Source organism: Micromys minutus (genome assembly GCF_963924665.1).
Source record: "Micromys minutus genome assembly, chromosome: 22".
In the NCBI taxonomy this organism is placed as follows: Eukaryota; Metazoa; Chordata; class Mammalia; order Rodentia; family Muridae; genus Micromys; species Micromys minutus.
The window spans coordinates 4,673,527-4,686,036 of record NC_137957.1 but is presented as its reverse complement, the minus strand read 5'-3'; positions in this window follow the sequence as shown (position 1 = coordinate 4,686,036).

Sequence of the window (12,510 nt, the reverse complement as noted above, 5' to 3'; positions counted from 1 at the left end):
CAAAGGGGGATGCATTGGGGGCAGGGGGTCATTGAGGCTGAAGATTACCCCTGGGAGAAAGGAAAAAGAAAGTAGCTTCTGGTCAGGGATCAGTAGAGACATTAGTTTGGCTTTAGAGAAATTACACATGTGTGTGATTTCATGTATAGGTGTGAGTGCATGCTTGTCATGAGAGTGTGTGTGTGTGTGTGTGTGTGTGTGTGTAGTACTAGAGTGTCTGGATAGGAAGATTTGTAGCTGAGAACTAGTCCATTCTGCATGATTAATGTGAGTCTGAGAGTATATGAATTCTTTCTGGGTCACCCTGGAGCTAGATTAAGAGTTGTTATAGCAAGTTATAGTTGAACTGGAGGAGATATTCTCAGGTATATTTCAGCTCAGTGTGGAAAGGTGTGAGTGTTGCACATCTGCTGTGCTATTCCTTTCAGTTTAAGGCAGAAAAATTGTAATTTAAAGAAGAATTCTTTGATTATTTCACCCATACAGAAAAGCCTCCAGGTACTAGTTTGCTTCCAGGTTGTTTATTTTGTGTTGAGCTCTGCTAAGGAGCTTATGATTATTATCATACAGAGTCTTTACAAAGCCTAGCAAGTTATTAAATATTATAATCCACCCACTCATCAACTGAAAAAACTGAGGTTCAGGAAAATAGAACAAAATGGTCACAGTCATATATTAGCAAATGTTGAAGGCAGGAACCAAATCTAGGCCAGACTGATTTTAAATATGCCAACTATTGCTTTCTCCGTTTACACATGGGGAACTGGGACTTATAGCAACAGAGCCATTTACATTAGCTGTAAATATGACCTAGTGTCCAAACTGGAAATAGACTTTCATCTCATGAGTTTGCACTTTTGTGGGGTACCTATGGGAAAGGGGGGTTATTCCTTACCAGAGAGGTAGAGCTGGATATTCAGAAGAAAAAAAAATGAAAACCAAGTTTTCTTACCCTCAATCTAATGCTTTCCCTAATATAAGTGAAAAGGATGTAATAGCTGTGCTGTTAGCTTATTTACTATGGAGTAGTTTCACATACCCCCCTAGCATCCCTTTTTTGTTATATGAGAAAACAAAGACTTCAGGGCACTGGAGTTTGCCCAAACTCAAATACCAAATAAATGGTAGAATCAAGACTCAAATCCAACACCTCCTGGAGAAGCATACTGCCTCTTCCTGCATGGTGCAAACCCCACCTTTATAACCTAACAGACTTGCAAAATTAAACTATCTTTTGAAAAAGAAAAGCATACTATACTTCTAAAGTCCATCAAAGTTTATCTTTAGGAAAGACCTGTTGGCCTGTGATACTTAAAGAGAGAGGAGGTATCAGGCATAATAACACACACAGCTTTAATCCCAGCATTCTGGAGGCAAAAGCGGGTGGGTCTTTGTGAATTAGAGACCAGCCTAGTCAACATAGTAGATTCCAGAACAGCCAGGACCTACATATTAAGATTTTATCCAAAAAAAAAAAAAAAAGTAAGATGTCATTTGTCTGATGGACTTACTAAAAATTACGTGTTTTTTAACCCTCAGAATTAATATTCCTTGTGGTTTAAAACCTCTCCCGTTTTATATAAACCTTCAGAATAATTATCATTCATTCTATTTGTCTTACAGATTATAAGAAAGGGAAGAGAAGGTGCCTAGGTTTTGCTTTTGCCTCATGCTATTCTTCAGCTTTTTTCCAATAACAGCCTCTCTCTGGGCTTTGAGAGGCAAAGGGGAAAACTCACCAGTTTCCTCTAGTGAATGTAGGGAGGAATGCTCTGTCTGACTTCTAAAAACTGACAGAGCCAGCCTTGTCCTAATAGCTCAGCTGCACAGCATCTGCCCTACACCCAGGAATGGCTCTTCTCTAGGGTATCTGCCAATCTCCAAGGCTTTGAAAAAAAATGAACCAAATAGTGCACAGATGAGTCCTTTTTCCTGAAGCCTGTGGATATCACTGTGCCACTGCAAAGAACCCATGTGCAGGAAGCCAGAAGTGGCAAGAGTATGGAGACATCAACAGCTCATAGGCAGCCTCTTAAGGACCACATTCCTGGAGAAAATGGACAGTCTTTCTTCTAGCAGGTTTTTCTACTGTAGATTTCCTCATGATCTTACTGCAAACCAGTGAGGAATATGGAGTAGTTAATATTTGTCTAGCCTATAGATGAAAATCTACTGTCTATACAGCTAGTGGAGAAAGCAAGCCTTTCCTCCCTTTAAAGCACTTATTTTAGCCATGTTTTTTGAGGTAAGGAGGAAGGATTTGAGAGAGTAGATTGAAAAGATGGAGAAGAGCAACTATAGGGGTAATGTGTATCAGGAATAAGATCTGTGAGATCAAAATGCTGCTTCTGCATTACATGCAGTTTTCAGTTCTCATTTCCGCCCCCCCCCCCTTTTTAAGTCCAGAATTTTTCTTACATCTTTCTCCATCTTTTATGACATTGACATTTTTGGAGAATGTGGTATGACATTGTAGAATGTTCTTGAGTTTGATTTCTTCATAGTTCATGTAATCAGATTTGGGCAGGTGGTTGCTGTGAGCAATGCTATCTAAGTGAACAGCACCAAGAAACATGTGGGAAGGCTCTGCCTTCTATGGGGGTTGTAGTCATGCTCCCTGGTAGGTTATTTCTCCACTAGTAAAATGAGCCAATTCAAGCCAAATTAGATTACATTAAAAGAAGGTCTTGGACAGGAGAATTTAATGCTCCCAAAAAAGAAGACCAGAAAAATTACCATGAAGGGGGTGTGGTGATGGGAGGGGAAAGAGAGAAAGAGAGAAATGGTGCATATATAGAGAGAGGATAAAGAGAAGAGAACAAAAACAACAGAACAAAATGTCTAGATTCTATAGGGAATGCTGGTACATGAAAGGCAGCCCAGCCCTTGGGCTGGAAAGTTCAGCCCTAGGGTAGAGTATGACAGGTATGAGAACCTAGAAGCCAAGACTGCTCTGATATGTAAAATATCCACCTCAGTTACTTGTACCAGGGCAGGAGGAGGACAGGGAAGGGGGATCTGAAACCAAATACTTTCTCTCATCTATAAATTTATGTTTTTTCTTTTAAAATTATTAAATTCATTTAATTAATTTAGTTATATAAACATTTCATTCCTATCAAACTTTCAACTCTAAATTATTAGTTTTGGATATTTCATGTGTCCAATGGTAAATCAATAAAAATTGAGCTTATTTGGATAAAGTTAGAGCTATGTTTAGAAATAGCACCATTAGAGGAGAAGGAAGAGAGGGAGGAGGCGGGGAGAAGGAGAGAGGAGATGAGGGAGGAAGATTTTTGTACCTGTAGTTCCTACACACTATCAACTTTCCTTCTGCCTGAAACTGTGATACTGGGTTCAGAAAATATTTAAACCTTGAGTCTAACACAAAATCTCAGTAAATTGGGTGATGATGGGGCTATGTCTCCAGGCTAAAGCAAGCCCAGTTTGTGATCAGAAATTTTAATGTTTTCCTTCTGGAATCTTGTGCCACTGAGAACTGTAACCCTGGCTTAGTAAGATGCTACATGACATTCTTCAAAAATGTCAATGTTATAAAAGATGGATAAATTCTATATTTAAAATGACAAGAGAAATGAAAAATGCATGTAATGCATGATCCTGAACATTTTAGGTAAGTTTTGTGTGTATGTGTGGTGTATGCATGTGTACAATGTTTGTGAGGCTGTGCTTGCCAGTGAGTGAGTGTATGCACTGAGTTTGATGGTGAAATGTCTTCCTTAGTTGCTTCTCCAACTTTGTTTTTTCTTTTGACAGGCTCTCTTATTGAACCTGCAGCTTGCTATTTGGATTAAGATGGCTACCCTGTTACATTCAAGGATCTGGCTGTCTCAAATTAGCCCCCAATCAACAAGAGTTTCAGGCATAAAGTGACACATGCACTTTTACTAGGGTACTGAGGATCCAAACTCCAGTCCTCATACTTGCCCCAGAAACACTTTTCCCACTGAACCATCGACTCAGCCCAGAAAGTAAAATTTTAATTAAGTCTGCAAGTTAAATAGCAGTATTGCATCATTGTAAATTTTCTTAAGTTTTCATAATTACAGTTTAGTTATGAAAATTACTCTCCTTGTTTTAAGCTGGATAGTAAATGAGTATGCATCATGTCAACTGTACATTCTCAGAAGGTTTAGGAAGAGATATGATATAGCAAGGAATTAATCATCATAAATTATGATAGGCATAGAGTTACAACCTCTGCAAATTTGAAATACTCTCAAAGCAACTGGGTATTTCCACCAAGTTAGATCCTGAGACAAGGAACTGAGTTCCCTATACCTAGCCTCAAATCATGTCATTTTACATGTAAGTGGGTTCAATCATTTCTTACTTACAGTGTAACCACTTGATTTTCTTCAAATCTGCCTAACACTTTTACATCTTAGAATGTGCTCAATTAGTGTTCTTTTTGTTAGTCAGACCATTTTGTGCTACCTCACTGTACTGGCTATTCCTGGTTGTCAATTTGATTATATCTGGAATGAACTACAATTCAGAATTGTAAGACTCACCTGTGATCCTGATCTTGAGGCTGGGAGATACTAGTTTCTGACATAGATCTTGTCATGATGATCTTGAGGAATAGTGACTGTGAATCCCAGGAGACTAAGGCAAGGAGATCTCTGGGACAAAGAAAGTCCTAGATCCAGGCATGGTAGTACACACCTTTAATCTGGGACACACTTTCTGTTGGAGACCTACATAAGAACATTAGAAGAAGGAAGATTCTCTCTTTTCCTGCCTGCCATGCAGAACTGAGCAACTGCTAGATCCTTTGACTTCCATTCACAGCTGCTGCTGACCATTGTCGGAGAGTTGGACTATAGACTGTAAGTCAGCAACAAATTCCCTTACTACATAGAGTAAATTCTGTGACACTAACTTTAAAATTCTGTTCAACCTTGGGCATCCTTAATTAAATATGAGCAATTTTTTAAGGAAAAAAATCCTTTACTGTCCATTTAGCTGCAAATATGTCCCCTCCAGTTATTCAAATGAGATAAACGCGCTGCTGGATTCTGCTCTGATTAAGGTCAACCTAAGAACTTTGTCATCGAGCTCTGAAATGGGTGTTGGGTGCCACCTGGTGGTAATCAACAGTACATCAGCTTGATCGTTTCTGAACTCAAATTTGTAGGAGGAAAAATCTGATTGGGGTGGGGGAACCTCCAGTGACAGCAGATGCTGGCAAGGATGTGGAGAAAGAGCAAAATTCATTCATTTTTTGTGGGATTGAAAGCTTATACAATCACTCTGGAAATCAGTCTGGAACTTCCTCAGAAAATTGGACATAGTACTACCTGAGGACCCAGCTATACCACTCCTTGTCCAAAAGATGCTTCAGCATATAACAAGGACACATGTTCCACTATGTTTATAGCAGCCTTTTTTATAATAGCCAGAGCTGGAAAGAATACAGATTTCCTTGAACAGAGGGATGAATGAAATACTTAGGCAAATGAATAGAATTAGAAAATGTCTTCTAAATGAGGTAGCCCAGTCACAAAAGAACACACACATGGTATGCATTCACTGATAGGTGGATATTAGCCAAAAGCTCAGAATACCCAAAATACCATTCACAGACCACATGAATCTCAAGAGGAAGAAAGACCAAAGTAAGGATACTTAAGTCCTTCTTAGAAAGGGGAATAAAATACTCAAGGGAGAAAATATGGACACTGGGGCTGGTATAAAACACCATCTAAATTTACTAAGCCACAATGCTTCTGAACTGAAAGGGCTTGGACAAATGAGAGATAAGCCCATCAAACAGTGCATGTGAGTAGAGTATTTGAGTAAAGACACAAATACCAGTGTAAACCTAGAAAGAACATAAACAAGGGACAAGTTTTCAAAACTAACACCTTCAATCATGCACCCTGGGCGTGTGTGTGTGTGCATGCTTTAAATATACAATCTTATCTTTTAAATTTTTGATTTTCCCAGTTTATCTCATCACAGAACCACAAATGTAAGAGGTAATGCTTCTCTTTCAGATGTATGTGCCCATTTGCGTGTGCATTCACACATATACAGACATTTGGTAGGTAACCAGTATCATGGCTTTAGTGGACTTCATTTCTGAAAGAACAATTTCTTTTTCTTCAAATTTTACATTTTTTTAAAAAAATTAGATACTCTGTATTTACATTTGAGATGTTATCCCTTCCCATTCCTATCCTCCTCCCCCTTCATTTGCCTTCACAAAGGTGCACTCCCTCCTGACCACCCTCTCCACCCCATTGCCTTAGCATTCCCCTACATTGGGAAAGCATGCCCTTCCTGGAACAAAAGCCTCTTCTCACATTGATGCCGGACACTGCTATCTTCAGCTACATATGCAACTGGATCAATAAGTCTCTCAAAGTGTGCACAAAAGTTGGTGTTTTACTCCTTGGGAGTTTTGAAGGGTTTGGCTGGTTGATGATGTTGTTCTTCCCATGAGGTTGCAACCCCTTTCAGCTCCTTAGGTACTTTCTTTGGCACCCTCATTGGGGTCCCCAAGTTCAGAAAGAAGGTTAGCTGTAAGCATGCTCAGCTGTATCTATATGACTCTAGCATAGTCCCTGAGGGGGCATCTCTGTCTGGTTCCTGCCAGTAAGTACATTTTGGGATCAGCTATAGTGCTTGGATTTGATGACTGTGTATGTAGTGGATCCCAAGATGAGGCAGCTTCTGGGTGATATTTTCTTCAATCCCTGTTCCTCTATTTGACCTTGCATTTCCTCCCATCAGAGTTTTGTTCTCTTTTCTAAGAAAGACTAAGGCATCCCCATTTTGGTCTTCCTTCTTTTTGAGCTTTATAATGTCTGTGGATTGTTTCTTGGGTATTGGGTATTCAGAGCTTTCTGAGGCTAATATCCACCTATCAGTGAGTGCATACCATGTGATTGGGTTACCTCATTCAGGATGATAGTCTCTAATTCCAACCATTTGCCTACAAAGTTTCATAAAGTCATTGTTTCTAATAGCTGAGTAGTACTCCATTGTGTAAATGTACCACATTTTATGTATCCATTCATCTGTTGATGGACATCTGGGTTCTTTCCAGCTTCTGGCTCTTATAAATAAGGCTGCTATAAACATGGTGAAGTTTGTGTCCTTGTTATATGTTGGAGCATCTTTGGGGTATACACCCAGGAATTAAATAGCTTCATTTTTAGGTAATACTATGTCCAATTTTCTGAGGAACCACCAGACTGATTTCCAGTGTGGTTGTACCAGCTTACAACCCCACCAACAGTGGAGCACTGTTCCTCTTTCTCTTGACAGCATCTCTGTCACATGAGTTTTTTATCTTAGCCATCTTAACTGGTATGAGGTAGAATCTCAGGGTTGTTTTGATTTGCATTTTCCTGCTGATTAGAGATGTTGAGCACTTCTTTAGGTGCTTCTCAGCCATTCGATGTTCCTCAGCTGAGAATTCTTTGTTTAGCTCTGTACCCCATTTTTAATAGGATTGTTTGATTCTCTATAGTCTAGCTTCCGGAGTTCTTTGTATATATTGGATATTAGCAATCTATCGGATGTAGAATTGGTAAAAATCCTTTCTTAAGCTGTTGGCCAGTGTTTTGTCTTCTTAACAGTGTCCTTAGCCTTACAGAAGCTTTGCAGTTTCATGAGGTCCCATTTGTTGATTCTTTTTTTTTAAACAACTTTATTTTACAAAACAAAGATAAATGTACAGATTTTAAACATTTTTTTGCTGAAAATTATACATTTTTGTCAGTACTGTTTTTTCATATTTTAAAATAATTTTTACATGAAACTATATGAATATATTTTTTAGTCAGTACTTGATTTTTTTAAAGGCTTGACAGTATGCACTGAAAACCTAATAGTTACAATGAGCGTAAAGTACATGCAAAACAAAACACAACATGGAAATAGTCAAAGTCTTCTTGTTTTCTAAATATTTTTTTGTTTTGTTTTCTTTATATCTTGGACTTCATACAGATTGTGAGTTGTTTCTGGGGGAGTGCAAGCCTCTGGGATTAGCATCCCAATATCAGTGACTGCATATTATGTCTGTTCTTTTGTGACTGGGTTATCTCACTCAGGATGATATTCTCTAGATGCAGCCATTTTCTTAAGTATTTGGTTAAGTCATTGTTTCTGGTGGCTGAGTAGTATTCCATTGTGTAAATGTACCACGATATTTGTATCCATTCATCTTCTGAAAAACATCTGGGTTCTTTCCAGCTTCTGGCTATTATAAATAAAGCTGCTATGAACATTGTGGTGCATATATCTTTGTTGTGTATTAAAGTGTCTCGGGGGTATATGCCCAGAAGTGGAATAGCTGGGTCTTCAGGTAGTACTATATCCAATTTTCTGAGGTATCGCCAGACTGATTTCCAGAGTGGTTGTATTAGTTTGCAACCCCACCAACAGTGGAAAAGTGTTCCTCTTTCTCCACAGCCTCCCCAGCATCTGCTGTCATCTGAGTTTTGGATCTTGGCCAATCTGACTGGTGTGAGGTGGAATCTCAGGGTTGTTTTGATTTGCATTTCCCTGATAGCTAAGGATGTCGAGCACTTCCTCAGATGTTTCTCGGCCATTCTGTGTTCCTCAACTGAGAACGTTTTGTTTAGCTCTGTACCCCATTTTTTATAGGGTTATTTGATTCTCTGGTGTCTAGCTTTTTGAGTTCCTTGTATACATTGGATATTAGGCCTCTATCTGATGTGGTGTTGGTAAAGATCTTTTACCATTCTGTTGGTTGCCGTTTTGTTTTCTTTTTTTTTTTTAAACGACTTTATTTTACAAAACAAGATAAATGTACAGATTTTAAACATTTTTTGCTTAAAATTATACTTTTTTGTCAGTACTGTTTTTTCAGATATTAAAAAAATTTTTCACATAAAACCATGTGAATATATTTTTTTTAGTCAGTACTTGATTTTTTTCAAGGGCCGACAGTACGCATTGAAAACCCAATAGTTACAATAACCATGAAGTACATGCAAAACAAAACGCGTAATGGAAACAGTCAAAGTCTTCTTGTTTGTAAATATATGTATATTTTTATTGTTTTCTTTATTTCTTGGACTTCATACAGTCTGTGAGTTGTTTCTGGGGGAGTGCAAGCCTCTGGGGTTAGCATCCCACTATCAGTGACTGCATATTATGTCTGTTCTTTTGTGACTGGGTTATCTCACTCAGGATGATATTCTCTAGATGCAGCCATTTTCTTAAGAATTTGGCTAAGTCATTGTTTCTGGTGGCTGAGTAGTATTCCATAGTGTATATGTACCACAATTTTTGTATCTATTCATCTTCTGAAGGACATTTGGGTTCCTTCCAGCTTCTGGCTATTATAAATAGAGCCGCTATGAACATTGTGGTGGATATATATTTGTTGTGTATTAAAGTGTCTCTGGGGTATATGCCCAGAAGTGGAAGAGCTGGGTCTTCAGGTAGTACTATATCTAATTTTCTGAGGTATCGCCAGACAGATTTCCAGAGTGGTTGTATTACTTTGCAACCCCACCAACAGTGGAGAAGTGTTCCGCTTTCTCCGCAGCCTCGCCAGCATCTGCTGTCATCTGAGTTTTGGATCTTGGCCTATCTGACTGGTGTGAGGTGGAATCTCAGGGTTGTTTTGATTTGCATTTCCCTGATGGCTAAAGATGTCAAGCACTTCCTCAGATGTTTCTCGGCCATTCGGTGTTCCTCAACTGAAAACGTTTTGTTTAGCTCTGTTCCCCATTTTTTAATAGGGTTGTTTGATTCTCTGGTGTCTAGCTTTTTGAGTTCTTTGTACACCTTGGATATTAGGCCTCTATCTGATGTGCTGTTGGTAAAGAACGTTTCCCATTCTGTTGGTTGCCGTTTTGTTTTGCATGTACTCAGCCTTTCAAAAACTTTGCAATCTCATTAAGTCCCATTTGTTAATCTTTGACCTTAGAGCTTGAGTCATTGGTGTTTTGTTCAGGAAAATTTCTCCAGTACCTATGTGTTCTAAGGTTTTCCCTACTTTCTCATCTAATAGTTTCAGTGTATCTGGTTTAATGTGGAGATCTTTGATCCACTTAAACTTGAGCATTATACAAGGAGATAAGAACGGATCTATTTTCATTCTTTTGCATGCTGCGTGCCAGTTGGACCAGCACCATTTGTTGAATAGGCTGTCCTTTTTTTATTGAATGTTTACTGCTCCTTTGTCAAAAATCAGGTGACCATATACATGAGGGCTCATTTCTGGATCTTCTATTCTATTCCACTGATCCACATGCCTATTTCTGTACCAGTACCATGCAGTTTTCAGCACAATTGCCTTGTAATACAGCTTGAGGTCAGGGATAGTGATTCCCGCAGATTTTTTTTGTTGTTGAGGATGGATTTTGCTATTCTAGGTCTTTTGTTATTCCATATGAAATTGCACATTGATCTTTCCAATTTTATGAAGAACTGGGTTGGAATTTTGATGGGGATTGCGTTGAATCTGTAGATTGCTTTTTGTAGGATCGCCATTTTTAAGATGTTGATTTTTCCAATCCATGAGCATGGGAGATATTTCATTTTCTGAGATCCTCCTCAATTTCTTTCTTTAGAGGTTTGAAGTTATTGTCATACAGGTCCTTCACTTGCTTAGTTAGAGTCACACCAAGGTATTTCATAGTTTTTGTAACAATTGTGATGGGTACGTTTTCCCTAATTTCTTTCTCCACATGTTTTTCCTTTGAGTACAGGAAGGCTACTGATTTGTTTGAGTTAATTTTGTATTCAGCCACTTTGCTGAACTTGTTTATCAGCTGTAGGAGTTCTCTGGTGGAATTTTTGGGGTCACTCAAGGACACTATCATGTCATCGGCAAAGAGTGATGTTTTTATCTCTTCCTTTCCGATTTGTATCCCCTTGGTTTCCTTTTGCTGTCTAATTGCTCCAGCCAGGACTTCCAGTACTATGTTGAATAGGTAGGGGGAGAGTAGGCAGCCTTGTCGAGTCCCTGATTTTAGTGGGATTGCTTCAAGTTTCTTGCCATTAAGTTTGATGTTGGCTGTTGGTTTGCTGAATATTGCTTTTATTATGTTTAAGTATGGGCCTTGGATTCCTGTTCTTTCCAGGACTTTGAACATGAAGGGGTGTTGGATTTTGTCGAATGGTTTCTCAGCGACCAGTGAGATGACCATGTGATTTTGGTCTTTGAGTTCGTTTATATAGTGGATTACGTTGATGGATTTCCTTATGTTAAACCATCCCTGCATCCCAGGGATGAAGCCTACTTGGTCATGATGAATGACCGTTTTGATGGGTTCTTGGATTCGGTTTGCGAGGATTTTGTTGAGTATTTTTGCATCAATGTTCATAAGTGAGATTGGTCTGAAGTTCTCTTTCCTTGTAGGGTCTTTGTGTGGTTTAGGTACGAGGGTTATTGTAGCCTCAAAAAATGAGTTGGGTAATATTCCATCTGATTCTATCTTTTGGAATAGTTTGTTGAGTATTGGTGTTATATCCTCAATAAAAGTCTGATAAAATTCTGCACTGAACCCGTCTGGACCTGGGCTTTTTTTGGTTGGGAGGCTTTTGTTGAATTCTTCTATTTCTTTAGGTGTTATAGGGTTATTTAGATGGTTTACTTGGTCGTGGTTTAACTTCGGGACCTTGTATCTGTCTAGGAATTCGTCCATTTTCTCCAGATTTTCCAATTTTGTGGAGTATAAGTTTTTGTAGTAGGATCTGATGATTTCTTGAATTTCCTCAGTTTCAGTTGTTATTTCCCCACTTTCCTTTCTGATTTTGTTAATTTGGATACTCTCTCTTCGCCCTCTAGTTAGTCTGGCTAGGGGTTTATCAATCTTGTTGATTTTCTCAAAGAACCAACTCTTGGTTTTGTTGATTTTTTCAATGGTTCTTTTTGTTTCTATTTGGTCTATTTCTGCCCTAATTTCGATTATTTCTTGCCGTCTACTCTTTTTGGGTATATCTGCTTCCTTTTTTTCTAGGATTTTAGCTGTGCTGTCAGGTTGCTGATGTAAGCTCTCTCTAGTTTCTTTGTGGAAGCACTTAGGGCTATGAGTTTTCCTCTCAATACTGCATTCATTGCATCCCATAGGTTTGGGTATGTTGTGTGTTCGTTTTCGTTGAATTCTAGAAAATCCTTAATTTCTTTCTTTATTTCTTCTTTGACCCTGCTATCCTTTAACAGAGCATTGTTTAGTTTCCATGTGTATGTGGGCTTTTTGTTGTCTTTGTTGTTGTTAAAGACCACCCGTAGACCATGGTGATCTGAGAGGATGCATGGGAGTATTTCAATCTTCTTATATCGATGGAGGTTCGTTCTGTGTCCAATTATGTGGTCAATTTTCGAGAAGGTGCCATGGGGTAGTGAGAAGAAGGTGTATTCTTTTACTTTGGGATAGTATGTTCTGTATATATCTATTAATTCTAGTTGGTTCAAAGTCTCTGCTAGTTTTGCAGTGTCCTTGTTCAGTTTCTGTTTCCATGATCTGTCCATTAGTGAGAGTGGGGTATTAAAGT